The sequence below is a fragment of the Manis javanica genome, chromosome 5 (assembly GCF_040802235.1).
Source record: "Manis javanica isolate MJ-LG chromosome 5, MJ_LKY, whole genome shotgun sequence".
In the NCBI taxonomy this organism is placed as follows: Eukaryota; Metazoa; Chordata; class Mammalia; order Pholidota; family Manidae; genus Manis; species Manis javanica.
Window position 1 is genome coordinate 27,464,096 of NC_133160.1, and position 15,827 is coordinate 27,479,922.

General features: G+C 47.9%; 1 pseudogene; it reads right to left on the reverse strand.

The window, feature by feature from the left end:
• Window positions 1-643: 643 nt before the first annotated feature.
• Window positions 644-14,697, reverse strand: LOC108393843 (signal-regulatory protein beta-1-like; annotated as a pseudogene).
• Between the last annotated feature and the right edge of the window lie 1,130 nt (window positions 14,698-15,827).

The window sequence follows — 15,827 nt, forward strand, 5'->3', positions numbered from 1 at the left end:
CTCCAAGGGGAAAAGTTGTTTCTTAAAATGGTTGGTAACATTGTCAGGAAACAAGGCCCAGGGGAAAACTATCACCATCACAGGGCTGCAGAGCATAAATGCCACAAACTCCTCAATAAATTAAAAAAGTAAAGTAAGTATATACTCCTCCAACTTTGTTCCAAACCCTCTGTGCTTTCACATAAGGCTCCCTCATTAAGTGTCAACACCATCCTTTGAGGCAGCATTATTCCCATTTTACAGAGCAGAAAACAGGCTCATTGACTGAGTGAGTCGCTCAAGGTCATAGAGCCAGAATGTGTTTTCTAATCACTCATCCAGGACTCTGTCTGCAAGATCTCAGAGGGGAAACCTGTAAGCTCTGTGTCACCTGAGGGATGGGGAGCACGTCCCCCCTCAGGATCTGATGGGTCACAGGAATGTTATCCTCTCCTGTGGATTGTATGGTTCAGAGAATCCTAATCTTACACATCGTGGTCAACACAATCTTTCAAACATAGTTACATAGTTTATTTTCTCCAGGGAACATATTTTCAAAAAGCTTGACACTTTCTATAAATATTTTACAGAAGAAATATATTTTAATATCAAGGAAATAAAATGGAAATAACCCATTCAACACATATTTATTGAATGTCTATTTTTAAAATTCCCTAAAGTCTCCAGAAATAGTTCTCAAGATACATAGTAACTGAAAAACAATTGATGGGAGACAATTTACTAAAGGTAGGACAGAAAAGTGAGTGTGTGTGGCATTTGGGTGAGGACACGCACCCTGACCCCCACGCCAGCTCCGCAGGGCTAACTCTGCTAAAGACGGTGCCGCCGGGGACACAGGACTCCGTTTCCCAGCTCCCAGCTCAAATATCCTCCAGGAATTCTCACCTCAGCGATGTTACTGCACCTCAGCTACATAATATCTCTAAAGGACAACCAAAACGATGGGAAAAAGTCATATTTATTATTGAATCAAAGCCACAATTTCGAGGCGAGCTTGCTGTACCCAATGCTACCGCTGTGGGCACAGCATGGCTTTCCCCTCCCCCGGCTCCCACATCCACGACAACGGGTGAAGGGCCTGAATGCGCAGCAGCACTGCCCCTTCCTTGTCCTCACTGTCCCCGCCCATCACACTGAAGTCCTGAGTGTGGGGTAATGAGGAGCTGGTAACTTCGGACTTGTGTGCGTGTGTTTCTGGGAGGAGCAGGAATGGGGCCCCAGCCCTGGGAACACTGGGGTCTCTGAGAAGGAGCAGGAGCTGCGGGCAGGGAGGGCTTCCAGGTGGGTGGCACTGGGAGGAGAATCTGTGGAGGCCTCTGTCTGCTCCTTGTCTTTGACTGGGCCCCTCAGGGCAGGAAGGGGGCAGCAGGCATGGAGGGCAGCAGGCAGCAGGTGGGGAAGGAAGGCGCTGTGGGAAACATGATCTTATTTAGTTCTGTGCTCATCATTCAAGAAATGTCCCTCCATGTGTCCTATGTCCTCTGGGCTGTCCCCTTCCTGGGAGCCTGTCCTGAGAGGACAGGAGGCCCTGAGATGGGACTCTGCCCCTCAGCCTTCCTCCCATGGTGCCCCTCAGCCTTCCCATCCATCACTGAGTCACAAGGAGGCTCACAGTGGGCACAGCCCTCAGGGCAGCTGATACGCGTCTCTCAGCATTTCTCTCAAATGTGGATGTCTTTTCCCTGTGGAGCCCCACTGTCCACAAAATGTAGAGATGGTCTCCAAGGGGACCACACCCCTGGCCACCCGTCATGCAGCCCCCTCTGCCCAGAAGCCCTGGGACTCTGTGGACCCCTATGGAATCCTTGATTCTGCCCCCCTACGGGCCTTCCCTCCAGGGAGTAGGGAACCTCCAGGGAGTAGGGAACCTCTGGCAGGGATCCCTGAGGCCCCTGAGGTACTGAGGGAGGTAGGTCACCTTCCTTGAACCCCACGGGATCCCTGACCCTGTGTGACCTTGGGTTGGTCCTCCTGTGATCCTGGCCCTTCTTGGACAGACCTTGGCCTGACCTACCTGTCCCACAACTTACACTCAGGCCCTCCTCATCTTGTGCACATAGATGGCAGAGACCCCGACTGTCAGCAGCACCTTGTGGCCAAGGAGGAGAGCCACCAGGAGCCGAGGAGGTGGTTCTGGGCCTGGAAATCAAGAGACAAGAGGAGGCATTACAAGGGCCTAAGATGTCCATTCCCAAGGGCCTCCACTTACTCCATCTGAGGCTGCCTGAGCCCATCAATGCTTTCAAGCTCTGGATCCTGCCCTGGGCTCAGGTTCAAGGCAGAAATCAGGGTTCGAAATTCCTCCTTCTCACTCACTCATTCCTCAGGCTGCTAGGGTGTCCTCCTGAGGGACGAGGGAGAGACGGGGGCTTGGGGACCTATAAGTGTAGTGTCTGCTTACTGTCTGGTCCTCCACCCATGTGGAGCAGGTGTTACATTCTCATTCTGATGAGGAAACTGAGTCCCAGAGAGTTTAGGGAGGATCATACTCTTAGTGCGATCCAACCTAGGAACTCCATCCCTGCTGTGCCCTAAGGTGAGTCTGCAACCTCTTCTTCTGGGCCAAGACAAGGCCAACCTTCAGGGACATAGGAAGGAATGTCTGCATGGCGTGTGGTCAGTCACAAGGTGAAGGTTAAGTGTGAAGCCAGAGGAATTCCTTGCAGCACTGCAGATTCTTATCTCCTAGAGCCACATGGCAGGCAGGGCTGAGGATGGACCTGGGACATGATGACAGGAGCCAGGGAGCTACAGAAGGGAGTGAGTTCTCAACCTCAGGGGTTTTCTCTTCTAGCATATGGCCCTGACAGGGATGTAGAGGACCCTGAGATGTGTGGTGACCGCTGAGTGGCCTGGAATTCGGCTACTGGGCTGCTGAGGAAAAGGGCAGCAGCACAGCTCCTCGCCTCCAATGATGTCCTCTGCAAACTGGGAGGAAGTGGAAAAGGGAAAGCTGTTCTGTGCAAATGGCTGTCACTATCTCTTGGGAAAGAATTTCTGAGCTACAAAATAACTGAGAGTGAAAAGAGGGAATGCAGCCCATGCTGGGCACAGGCTCACTGGGCTGCCACCGTCCGTCCCTCAGCAGCCAAAGGGAAAGTGCAGGAGAAATGGGCCAGCGAGGCTGGCAAGAGAGTCTGAGAGTTATTTAAAAGTTTCCCCATCAACATCAAATCCATCCTAGATTTGAAAATATTGGAATAGTGTCCTGCAGATTAGAGCACCGACCATAGGCAGGGGGTGTAAAATCAGCCTCATTTGCAAGGGTTGGCAGAGATCCCCAGAATCTGTGAATATGTTACCGTATATTGCAAAAGGGACTAGAAATAGTGATTAGGAACTGAGTCAGGCATTATCTTGTTTATCAGAGTGGAATCGATGTGATAACAATATCCTCGCAAGGGAACAAGGTGGGCAGGACACGCAGGGAAGGAGACGTGATGGCAGAAGCACAGTCAGAGTGACGGCTCCTTGGCCACTGAGTACGGGTGTCCTCTAGGCTCTGGACCAGGCAAGGATGCACATTCCCCCCTATGGCTTCCAGAAGGAACAGAGCCCTCGGACGCAGTGTGGACAGCCTTCTGACCTCCAGAGCTATAAGGTAATGAATGTGTGTATTTTCAAGCCACTGAACATGGGATAAATTGTTTCAGTGGCTATAGGAACCCAATACAAGGAGGCAGGGGCATTTAAAAGGACAGATGTGATTAAAGGGACAGACTCCATATAAAGGGCATATCCTCTGGAGGAAAAGGAAGAAACTGTTTGGCAATTGAGTGATGAAGGGACAAGAAAAAAGTGGGGGAGCAAAAGTAGGGTCTTGAAAGACAGGAGAGATGCACCACATTAGAGGGCTCAGAACCTTTCTCTCACTAAAAAAGCATCCAGACCCCCAAACCCCGTTAGCACAACTAGGTTTTTCGACACTAAAAGAAAAGAGGTGCATTAACCTATAAATACTGTAAAACACTCCAGTACCATACAAATGAACAAAAAGTGGTGCATCCACACATCAGAGCCTTCGGAACCAGAAGTGCAGGGGTCAGGGCTCTCAGACTCCTGGGGTTGGCTGTGGCACCCCAGGGCAGCAGGGTCACATAGGCATTTTGCACTTTGCTCCAGCCCATCACGTAGACACCCCAAACCACTTCCAACCCTGGTGCCCTAGCCAGAATGTGAGGACAGGCACACTGAGAGCCCCCAAAGGGAGCCTTCTCTGAGCCCAACAGGAAACGAATACTGAAAAGCAAACCCAGGATGGTCCAGACAAATGATGGACTCATCCCCCCACCTGCCACCCACTACACCTCCTGGTTCAGAACAACTCTGAACCCCAGGTAGGACCCCAGGCACAGGAGGTACTCTGAGAAGTGGGAGAGGAGGACCATGGCTCAGCCCCTGAGACCTGGAGGCAGATCTGAGCCCTGGAATCTAGGTTCCTCTCCCCCACCTCCCCAGGCGCAGGAGGAGACCTGGGTGTAAAAGGCAGTGTGAGAAGGGTAAACGTGTTTGAAAAACTAAGGATCTTAATCAATAATCTGAGTTCCCACCTCAAGAAATGATGAAAGGAGAAGTGAAAAGAAGCCAAAAGTAAGTGAAGGAAAAATATTAAAGAAAAGAGAAAATCAATGAAATTGAAATAGAGAAACAATGCAGAAATCCACTGAAAATATAAAGTAGTTTCTTTGGAAACATCAATAAAATTAAAAATGTCTAGCAAGACACACAAAGAGGAGAAATGACCCTTTTCCAATATCAGGGATACACCACAGACCCTGCAGACATCAAAGGATAAAAAGGGAATACTGTGAACAATCTGTGCGCAGAAATTTGACAACTCTCAGAAAATGCACCAAATTCTTCAAGAAGTACAACCTACTGCAATTTATTTGATATGAAATGAATAATTAGAATACCACTGAATTGCTCAGATACTTTTTCAAATCCCAAGAATTCTTGATGCTCAGGTGGGTTCACAGGAAAATTCTACCAAGCATTTACAGATGGATTAAAACTAATTTTGGTGCACAAAGAGCACCTATGAGAGAAATTAGGGAAAATCTGAACATATACTCTTTTTCATATGACATTAGCAAATGTCTGTTAATTTCTCTGAATGTAAAGGTATTGATTTTGTAGAGAAACCAATGTCCTTAATTATGTGACCCTACAATTACAAATTCCATTTGTAACTGGATGTGCACACATGACTGAGTTATCGGTGGAGTTTATTATGAACTGTCTCTATGTCTTGTTTTGAGGGAAGTGGTCTTCACTTTCCTCTCTTTACTCTTCCTGCAGGCAGGGACGTGGACACTCAGTGACCCCGGATTGACCCAGAAGATAAGGACAACACAAAGGGATAAATTGGAGGGAACGTGTGATTTGAAGGGTCTGAAGTAAAGACTCCCAGAAACCCGGCTTGACCCCTTTGGGAGTTACATGAGAGAGAAACAAGGCATATTTTGTTGACAGCAAGGAGACTCTGTAGTCCTTGGAACAGTGCCCAGCTGTGGGGGGAACGGGTCTCTAACCAGCTGACAGTTGTATATAGGCTGGTGGTCCTCATCCTCAGGGCCTGAGATTGACCTGGACTAGTTCAGCCCAATAGCCTGGCTGAATGGCAAGAAATCTTCAATGACATGCCCCCCACTGGGCCCTGAGTCCTGTCTGTGAAACTCCAAGCTCCCAGGGGGGTGGAAGCAGGAAAAGGAAGCTCAGGTGAACTGAATTTGCTGATAGTAAATGTTCAGTGAGTAATTCTGATCATGGCTGGCACATTGTCACAGAACAGGGAACAAGGGAGGCCCATGCTGTGACCATTCAGGGTCCCCTCAGTGTCAGGTCCAGCCTCAAACTGCATGTCCTCAGGGTTCCCCTTCTGGCATGTCACAATGCAGTGGGTGCAGATGCCTGTTGGGTGGCGTTAGTGGTGCGGTTGGAGAAGTCTGGGACAGACTAGAGACCAGCAGAGGTTGGAAAGAACAAGGATGGCGGGGGGCTGACAGGACATAGGACTGGCAGGAGAGGAAAGCAAGAGGCAGGGCGCTGTGACAGGATGACCCCTCCCTAACTTCTTTCTGTCCTAAATGTGTGTTTATGTCAAAACACCCACAAACATATGTGCAAACTCTTACAGTGGTGACCCTTGGCATAAGGGATTTGGGGAAGGAGTACCTAACTTCAAAATTCTACTTTATATTAATGGGCTTCTCGATTGTTCTATAATAAGGATGAATTACTACTTTCAACATCAAGAAAAGAGATGAAGTTTAAAAAGAGCAGTGGGAGTGGAGGCCTCACCAGGGATCTGGCCTGTATCCTTGTCCTGCTTGTGGGCAGAGATGTGCACGGTGTGGGTTCTGCGGACTGCCGGCTGCCCGTCATGCTCCACCTGGCAGGTGAGCACCACGTCCTCCCTGTGGGCAGTGACGTTCACCAGCAGCCAGCTTGTCCAGTTAAAGGTCCCATCCTTGTTCTCTGTGAGGTTTGAGGCCGTTTCTGTTCGGGACACATTGCCGTTCTCCAACCAGCTCAGCTGTAGGCGCCAGGGGTAGAAGTTCTTCACTTGGCAGGTGACGTTCACCTGGTTCCCTGCCACGGGGCTTTGGGAAACCTCCAAACGGGGCGGAACTGAAACAGCACAGGGCAGAAGCTCTGACCTTATGAACAGACAGATCACAGAGGATGGGCTGCATAGCTCAGCTCCCCCAGCTTAGCTCCCACAGGGCAGGGAATCACCCAGGACGGTGCTAGGCATGCAGTGGTGCCCAGACACTGAGGGCTCTCTGCATATGAATGAAATGACTAAGCACAGTGCCTGGCACACAGTAGGTGCTCAAAGACTGGCAGCTCCTTTAGGGTAAAAATGAGTGAAATCACAAGCCCAGCCCCTGGCAGGCACTGGGAACATCATAACTGTAGCAAAATAAACGAAATCACCAACCACAAGGGGCTTGGCTCCCAGAAGGTGCTCAGTAATTGTGAGTTGCTGTTGGTAAAGTAAATGCAACTACCCAGCTCAGTGCTGGGCACTAGTAGGGGCTGGCCTGGCAGCTGCCATTCATGTAGCAGTAAGTGACTGGCACATCCAGGTGCCTGGTGATTGGGGAGGACTGGCAGGCATTGGACTCCAGGTGACTCAAGGCCTGGAGCCAAAAGCAAGGGGAGGAGCAGGTCGGGGCCTGGGCGCAGAGTGGGCTCGCTCTGGCTGTGAGGGGCGTCTACCTTGGAGGGTCTCTGACAAGTTGGCAGTCCCACGAACAGGGGGGCCCCCCTGCAGGGTGACGTGGGCCACCTCACAGATGACCTGGGAGCGAACATCCCCCGGGGCCAGCACCACCTCGGCTGTGCTGGAGATGCGGTAGGAGGCGCTGTCTCCCTCTGATCCACGTTGGTCTGGGAGGCCGACAGCTCGTTCCCATTTTTTGAACCATTTCAGGGTGATGTTTCTGGGGGAGAAGCCGTGGGACTGGCAGGTGAAGCTCACTGTCTGCTCAGGCGTGGCCCTCTCTGTGGGGCCCGTGACCACGGGGGGAGAGGGTTTGATTACAAAAGGAGATTTATAAACAAATAGCATGACTGTGGTTATCACCACTAACGATAAGTGTGTGACGCTGTTAAGAGTATGTGTGAAACACACTATCGTCTAATCCTTGTCATGGTGCTGGGATGCGGGGGCACCGTCCTCCCCTTACACAGAAGTACCAAGGTTCCCGGGGGGCTCAGTAGGGCAGAGCCACATGCAGGTCCGGCCCTGGTTCGCGGCCCCCTTCTTTCCTCTGCCAGCCGACTTCCCGCCCATCTGGACACAGGAACAAAGTTACTGACCGTTCTCACCCTGTACTGACTGTTCCTCCAGGCCTCCCCTGGGAACTGTACCAACTTCCGGGTAAGGGTTTAGAGAAGTAAATGCAGGGGAAACAGTGGCTCAGCGGGACGGCCAAGAGAGCTGGAACCAGGCTGGCGAGGGGACAAGAGGCAGCAGTTGTGTCTTCTTCCTGGGGATGCCATTAGGGTCAATGGGTACATGCTTTCTCTTAATAAAACAGAAGATTCACAGACCCAAACAAATAGAACTACCTTTGACCTAGACTTAGTTTTTGTCCAGAACTGTCCCTTCAGGTATTTATGAATTTCTCCTTAGTTTTCATTCTTTCCACAAGTGTTCCACTAGGGCCTAATCTGTGCTAGTCATAGTGAGTACAGGACAGAGCACATCTCAGTGCACACAGAGCTGATTGATTTTAGTGCCTCTCTTCCTTATCCTTGAAGCTGTGTGTGTTTCTATACAAAGTGAATCAAAACACAAACCTGGTAAAGTGAGTGAGTGTGTGTGTACAACACAGAGCCTGGCATACAGTGAATGATTAGTAAGTAACTCCTATAATATTATGAGATCTGGTTCTTACTGGGTCTGAAGCTACCTATTTCCTCTTAGGCTTTTAGAAGGGAAAACAAAAGCCTGGAGGAAACACCAAGAAAAGTCCTAGAGCCTGCCTTCTGCAGCCTCTGAGCAACAACCAGAAAGGCAGTAGAAACCCCCAAATTATGATTCGCTCCCTGTTGTTTTAATAACAAGTCTGGAGAGCTGGCTTTCAAAATGCAAACCTGATCACATTTTTCTGCACTTTCTTTACAGAATGCGAGAGGCAGGTTTAGAAGCAGAAGGACAGATTATAGCAGGGACAGCTGGTGTGTGGAGGCAGGGAGGCACTGCAGCTGAGCAGTACGTGCTGGAGGGTATTCCAGACTGTTCAGATACACACACATGTAAAATGGGAAGGTTTCCCCAGCAGTGAAGCTGGGATCGTCGGCACAGGGTGTCTGGCTCTGTGCCTCCTCACGGGCAGGGGGAGCAAGAAGCCCCTGGGAGCAGGTGTGCTCCGTGGGAAGGTGTCCTGGCGATTCCTTTCTGGCTTATTCTCTTGGTGGCTCCCCTGGGAATGTCTGTAACACCTGTGAGATCAGGATGAAGCCATGTTCCCGGCCAACATGCAGGGATTGTGGGGAGAATCTATTTGAGATTCTGTCCAGCAGGGAAATTTGACACCATCCACACAAGTTAAAATGAAATCTCCCACCCCCACCATGACCTAGCAAGTCCACTTCCAGGTGGCAAACCCACCTGCGTAGAGTGATGCAGGACAATGTATCCATGCTGTTCATGGCCCAAGGTGGGGAACAACTTTTCCATAACAGCACACTGTAGAATGACAGAGCTCTCTCCACCATCTGGGGTGCTGTACTGCTGTGAAACAACTGGTAGCTCTAGGTGCTGGTAAGCATGCTGGACTGGGGAGGAGGGGTGAGGGTGGGGAGAGGTTTCCAATCACCTCAGGCTTCAGGCTCTGAATGGGAGGGGTTTATGGGCTAGGGGAAACCACTGAAAAGGAGAAAGTCTGCGTCGTGCTCATTGGTTTAGTGTAATAAGCTTTTATTCAGCATCTACTATGTTCCAGGCCCTTCCATGCAGAGAGTGTGGACAATGTCAGGACAGGAAGGAACTAGCCCAGAATCAGATGCGGACTCTAGTCAATCCCTTCACTACTGGCCATGTGACCATGAGCAATGTACCCTGTCATCCCTTGGCCTCAGGCTCCCATTCTGCACATGGGGGCATTGGTTGGATGGTTCATTTCTCTACTGACAATCCAGGATTCAGGATCTGGGCCTCTGGCAGAAAGCCTTAAATAAGCTCTATTGCCTCAGTGGGACAACCCCTAACACCCACACGAAAACCTTTTCCTTGGGTGAAGGACATTTAAAGACACCCCAGCCCTGCTCAGAGCCTTCAGTGACTGTGTGATTTGGTCCCTGATTCACAGGATGGGATTGGACAGACCTACAACAAAAGCCCAACTCTGGCATCTCCCCACCCAGGGCATCAGCCTAAACAGGGCATCTGTGCCTCTTGGGAATTTCTTCTCAGTGTGACATTTGTGAAGATGAAATAAAGAAACACACAGTGTCCCCCTGCCTGCCCAGCGGGACTCCTCCTCGGAGGGAGGAGAAGGGAGGCTTCACGGGAAGAGCCTGGCCTGCCCTGCTCACTGCTGCCCCTAGTGCCCAGAGCAGGGCCTGGCACACAGCAGGAGCTCAGTAAGTGCTCTGGGAAGAGGAGCCTGGGCCCTGTGTATGGAGGGCTCCCTGGAGGCAGCGGGAGGCCTGCAAGTCACTGAGGCTTCTGCTCCCTCAGCCCTGGACCAAAGGGCTGGACGGGACTGGAAAAGGCAGGGGCTGTGGAGCCAGCAGATGGGGACAGACTCCCCTCCATGCACCAGCAGGGGGCCTTAGCAAACAAGGGCCTCTCCAGGCCCCAGCCTCCCTGAGCTGTGCAAGGCGGGAAATCAGCTCATGAATATGAACTCCCAGTGCCCAGCTGCTCCTCAGTGTTGCTCAAAGAATGGAGGGCGTTCCTACTGACAGGCTGCCCCACCCCAGGGCCCAGAGGAGGCCCACGCTGGACTCACCGCTCACGGTGACCTGAGTGCCTGGGCCTGACTTAATCTCCACATCAGGCGTCCCTTTCTGGTACTTCACACAGTAGTAGACACCGGTATCCTCAAGAGTGATGTCACTGATGCGGATGGAGAAGTCCATGTTGTTCCTTTTTGTGACATCTGAAGCTTTTGTTACTCGGGGGAATTGGCCTTCTCTGCCCTTGAAACTGTAGATTAACTGTTGGCATGTTCCAGCCCCCCTGAACCACTTGACGGTCCCCACGGGGTGCATGGAGGTCAGGGTGCAGTTCAGAGTGGCTGTCTGTCCGGCTGCGAATGATACTGACCTGTCAGGCTGAATCACCTGTAGCTCCTCCTCACCTGCTGCTCTTGGAGGGAAAAAATACATTATTGGCTCATTATTACATGATCCTGCATATTTTCTCAAATGTTTTTCAATACAACACTCATGACAGAGGTCATGCCATCAGTGGGCCTTGAGCTCAGCACACTGCTGTCCATTACATGCAACCCTCAAAGGAGCCTGCATGGTGAGACCCTGTTACAAATGAGGAAACTGAGGCACAGAGTAGTTTAGCAGTGTGGCAGAGAGCAGGTTTGAGTGACTGAGCCCTCTCTGGAAAGGTCATGCTTCCCAAATATTTCTGGCTGGCCACTTTCTGGCTTCAATGTGTCTGGCACTTTGTGTATTTGGCATTAGGTGGGACCCTAGACTTTTCTAGACCACTGAGTTGTGAGCAGGAGTGATGGATGCCTTTTGTGGGATGTGCATGTGACTGCGAGAACCTCTGTGGACCCGCTTCCCTTTTCCCTGGAAATCCACAGCTCGGGATGAGCTCTGCTCCATCACCTGGGGGCCTGAGGGACCTGAGTGACGTAGTGTGCAGTGTTCCCGGCACACAGTGCACATGGCATTTCAAAAGGAGGAAAAGCATTGTTCAAGTCCCTGGGATTTTCTTCCCATATAATCATGTTATATGAGTTTCTGAATACTGCTGTAACCATCACCCAAAACTTAGCAGCTTAAAAGAACAGAAATTTACTATCATTTAGGAGACGAGAAGACTGGTGTTACTGAGCTATGTCAAAGTGTCTGCCGAACCCCATGTCTTCTGGAGGCTCTTTCCCTGCCTTTCCAATTCTAGAAGCTGCCCACTGCCTCTTCTCAAGGTTCTCTCTTCCTTTCCCTCCAACCTTTCCTGCTGTTGTCACGTCTCCTTCCCTAGCCTGGACTTTCTTGCTTCCTTCTTATAAGGGCCCTGTGGTTATACTTGGTTGAGTTTGCTAATCTATAATAATCCCCCCATTATCAGGTGTCTTAATTTAGTCACCACTGAAAGTCTCTTTTCCCATATCAAGTTAAATATCCACAGGTTCTGGGTGAGGACATAGACCTCCTTGGTGGCCTTTGAACTGCCTACTGAACACATTTGTCCTGAGTGTTACAGAAATCAGTTGCCATAGCTAAAGCATGTGTGAGTCTTTGTCACACAGGTTGAATGACAGAGCAGATATTGGAATCTGGTAGAAGGGCTGTTTCATCAGTGCACTGGTGAAATGATTTATAAAATAAAATTAAAAATCAATAAAAGAAGGAGAAATGGAATATTCACAGACACATGGAAAAGAAACAGCACACTAGCAATATACAAAAGGTCAAAGAAGGATCACAAAAGAAGTTAGAGAATACCTTGGGAAATATGCTAATGAAACACAACATACTAAAGCTGTGAGACACAGCAGAAGCAGTGCTAGAGGGAAATCTCAGTGGTAAACACATGTATTTAAAAAAGAAGATCATAAACCAATAACAATTACGCACTTTAAGAAATTAGAATAAGAATTGAAAAATACACTCCAATCCAAAGCTAGCAAAGAGAAAGAACTAATAAAGCTCAGTTAAATAAAACATGACTAAGAAAACAATTGAGTCAATCAACAAAACCAAGATCAATGCAACTGACAAAACTTTGGCTAAATTTGACCATGAAAGAAAGACCCGAAAAACTAAACTCAGAAATAAAAGAAAGACATTGCTAGTAATTTTACAGAAATAAAATATTTATTATAAAAGAGTAGTAGAACAATTGTACACCAATAAATTGGGTAACCAGATTAAATGGACAAATTCCTAGAAACACAGAACTTACAAAACTGAATCATGAAGAAACAGAAATCTGAATAGACATATAACTAGCAAGGAGATTGACTCACTAATCAAAAATCTCCAAACAAAGAAGAACCCAGGGCTATGTGGCTTCAGCGGTGAATTCTACCAAACATTAAAAGAAGAACTAAGGCTAATACTCTTCCAACTCTTCCGAAAAATTGAAGAGGAAGGTAGAGTTCCTAACTTATTCAGAGACATTCTGTGACTCATTCTCAGGGCAGCATTAGACTGATACCAAAGTCACATGGAGGTACCTCAAGAAAACTACAGACCCATGTTTCTTAGGAAATCTGATGCAGCAATCTACAACAAAATTCTATCAAACCAAACTCAACAGCTTCTTAAAAGAATTATATACCAAGGCCAGGTGGGATTTATTCCTGGAGTGCAAGGATGCTTCAACATATGAAAATTAAACAAAGAGATAAACCACATTAACAGAATAAGAGAAAAAAATGGGATTTGATGCAGAGAAACCATTTCACAAAAGTCATCATTTTTCATGATAAAAACAATCAATGAATGGAAAATTCCTCAAAATGATAAAATCGTAAGTGAAAAACCCACAAATAACCTCATTCTCAGTGGTGAAATTCTGACAGCTTTCCCCTAGATCAGGAATGGTACAAGGATGCCCACTTTCACTTCTTCCATTCAACACAATAGTGGATTCTAGTAAGAGTGACTAGGCTAAAATATAATGTAAAGGCATTCAAACTGAGCAGTACAACTGTCTCTGTTTGCAGATGACATGATTTAATATGTCACGAATCTAGAGTCTATCTAGAAAAAAACTGTTAGGAAAGGTCAGGCAGAAAAAGTTGAATACATATGATTTCACTCACATGTGAAATCTAGAAAGTAAACCAAACAAATAGAAATAGACTCATAATTAAAGAGACAAACTGTTGGTTACCAGATGGGAGGGGAAAGGGGAAGTGGGTGAGATAGGTAAAGGGGATAAAGAGATACAAACTCCAATTATAAGATAAATAAGTCATTGGGTGAAAAGTACAGCATGGGAAATACAGTTGATAATATTCTAATGAGTTTGTATAGTGACAGAAGATAACTGCATTTTCATGGTGAGCATGTCATAATGTACATAATTGTTAAATCACTGTGTTGTGCACCTTATGCCAATATAATATTGTATGTCAACTATACTTCACTAAAGATTTCCTTTCTAGATAAAATTAAAACAAAACTTTCAGAGCTAATAAATAAATTCAGCCAATTTATAGGCTACCAATCAACAAACAAAGTCAGCTGCATTTCTATAACAATCCAAAAAGGAAATTAAGCAAACAATTTCATTTACACTAGATTAACACATATACTTAAGAGTAATTTAGCCATGGAGATGAAAGACTTGTCCATGAAAAAGCACAAAAATGGTGGAAAGAAATTAAAGAAGACAAATAAATGGGAAAATATCCTATGTTCATGGATTGGAAGACTTCATATTGTTAAGAGGTCAATAATGCCTAAAGCAATCTACAGATTCAATAGAGTACATGTGAAAGCAGGCTTCATAGAATGAACTGTGGAGCTGTTTGGCCTGAATTTGAGCGCTGGTTGCTCCACTGCCTCATGTAGGTGCCATTGGGCTAGTTACTCTCTCAGGTTCCGCATCTGCCAATCAGGGGCAATGGAGCAATCACACAGGGATGTGGTGAGGAACAGACCAGTTAACGCACACAAAGTTGTGGCTGTGGTGTTTGAAGGATCATCTGTTTCCACCCTCTGGTCACCAGTTGCAGGTGATGGATTCTCAGAGAAAATGCCCAGACCCTGACTTCATGCTCTCAGTAATGCCCTGTCCTTGGCCTGTGGCAGGGTTGGTGGTGCACCTGGTTTAACCTGGAGCCCTAAGCACAGGGACAGGGGAAGGGGTTCTACCCTAAGGCCAGACTCACCTGTGAGTCCCAGCAGTAGAGTCAGCAGCAGGCAAGGAGGAGGGTGGGGCCAGGAGGGAGGGATGGGCATTGTGGACACCCGAGGAGGCTGCTGTGTCCAGACCCAGGCTGAGAGAACCAGGCTCTGCTCTGTGGACAGCAGAGGAGCCCCACTTCCTGTGATAGAAGAGGAGGTGCCTCCGATGAGGTGGAGTAGCTGTGAGACAGCCCTGCTTCTATATTCTAGAGAGTTCCTGCTTCTAGATTGTGAAATAGAAGTCAGGAAGAGAAGGTGATTACAATGTGAGGAGTTATTCATCTTAGGTTTTCAGGGGGCCCTGAACAACCCAGCAGAAATAACACTTTCTCCCTACCTGGGGTCTCTGCTCTTTCCTCTGGACCCGTCTCTCCATCTTGAGGTCTTTGTGGTGAATCCCCATGTGGGAGCCCCAGGCCAAAAAGGATCTGTGGTTGTGGACTATGTCCCCAGCTCCCAAACCAGGACCCCAGGATGTGCCTGGCTTCTGCCTCAACCCAGAGCTCTCAGCTGGAGAAGGAAGAGGGTCACCGGGCCTGCTCACCTTTGGGATGGAATCAGGTCTGCTCTGGAATGACTCCCTATTCCAGCCTTTCATTGATGGAGCTGGTAACACACAGCCCAGATTCATGGCACTTGGTGACCTCACAACTTGCATGTGCCTGCCTCCGGTGTAAGGATCATTTCCTGACCTCTTGCAGGAGAGGATGTGGGTTCTGTGGCCCAGCAATCACACTCCCAGTCAGTTATCTCAGAGAAACAAAAACTTATGTCCACAAAACCTGGGCGCAAATGTATATTGCAGCATTCTTTGTATCATCAAAAAACTGGAAATACCCAAAATGTGCAATAATCACTGAATGGTAAAGAAACTGTGGTTCATCCCTAGAAAGAAATACTACTCAAAAGTAAAAAGGTTGAATAATTTATGTGCAACAATCTGAGACTTCTGGAAGACATTATGTTGAATGGAAAAGTCAATCTCAAAATGTCACATACCTTCTGATTTCATTTATATAATATTCTTCAGATTACAGAGATGTAGAACATATTGGTCTCTGCCAGTAGTCTAGTATAGTGGGGATGGGTGCCACTATGAAGGACTGGTACAAGGGAGACTTTTGTGGTTATGCAAATGTTTTGTGTGCTGATTATGGTGGTTACTCAAACACACACGAGCAGATCAACATAAGCTAAAACTGGGAATGTTACAAGATGCAGCTAAATAACATAGTCCTTGTAAGGTAGACACTGACTGT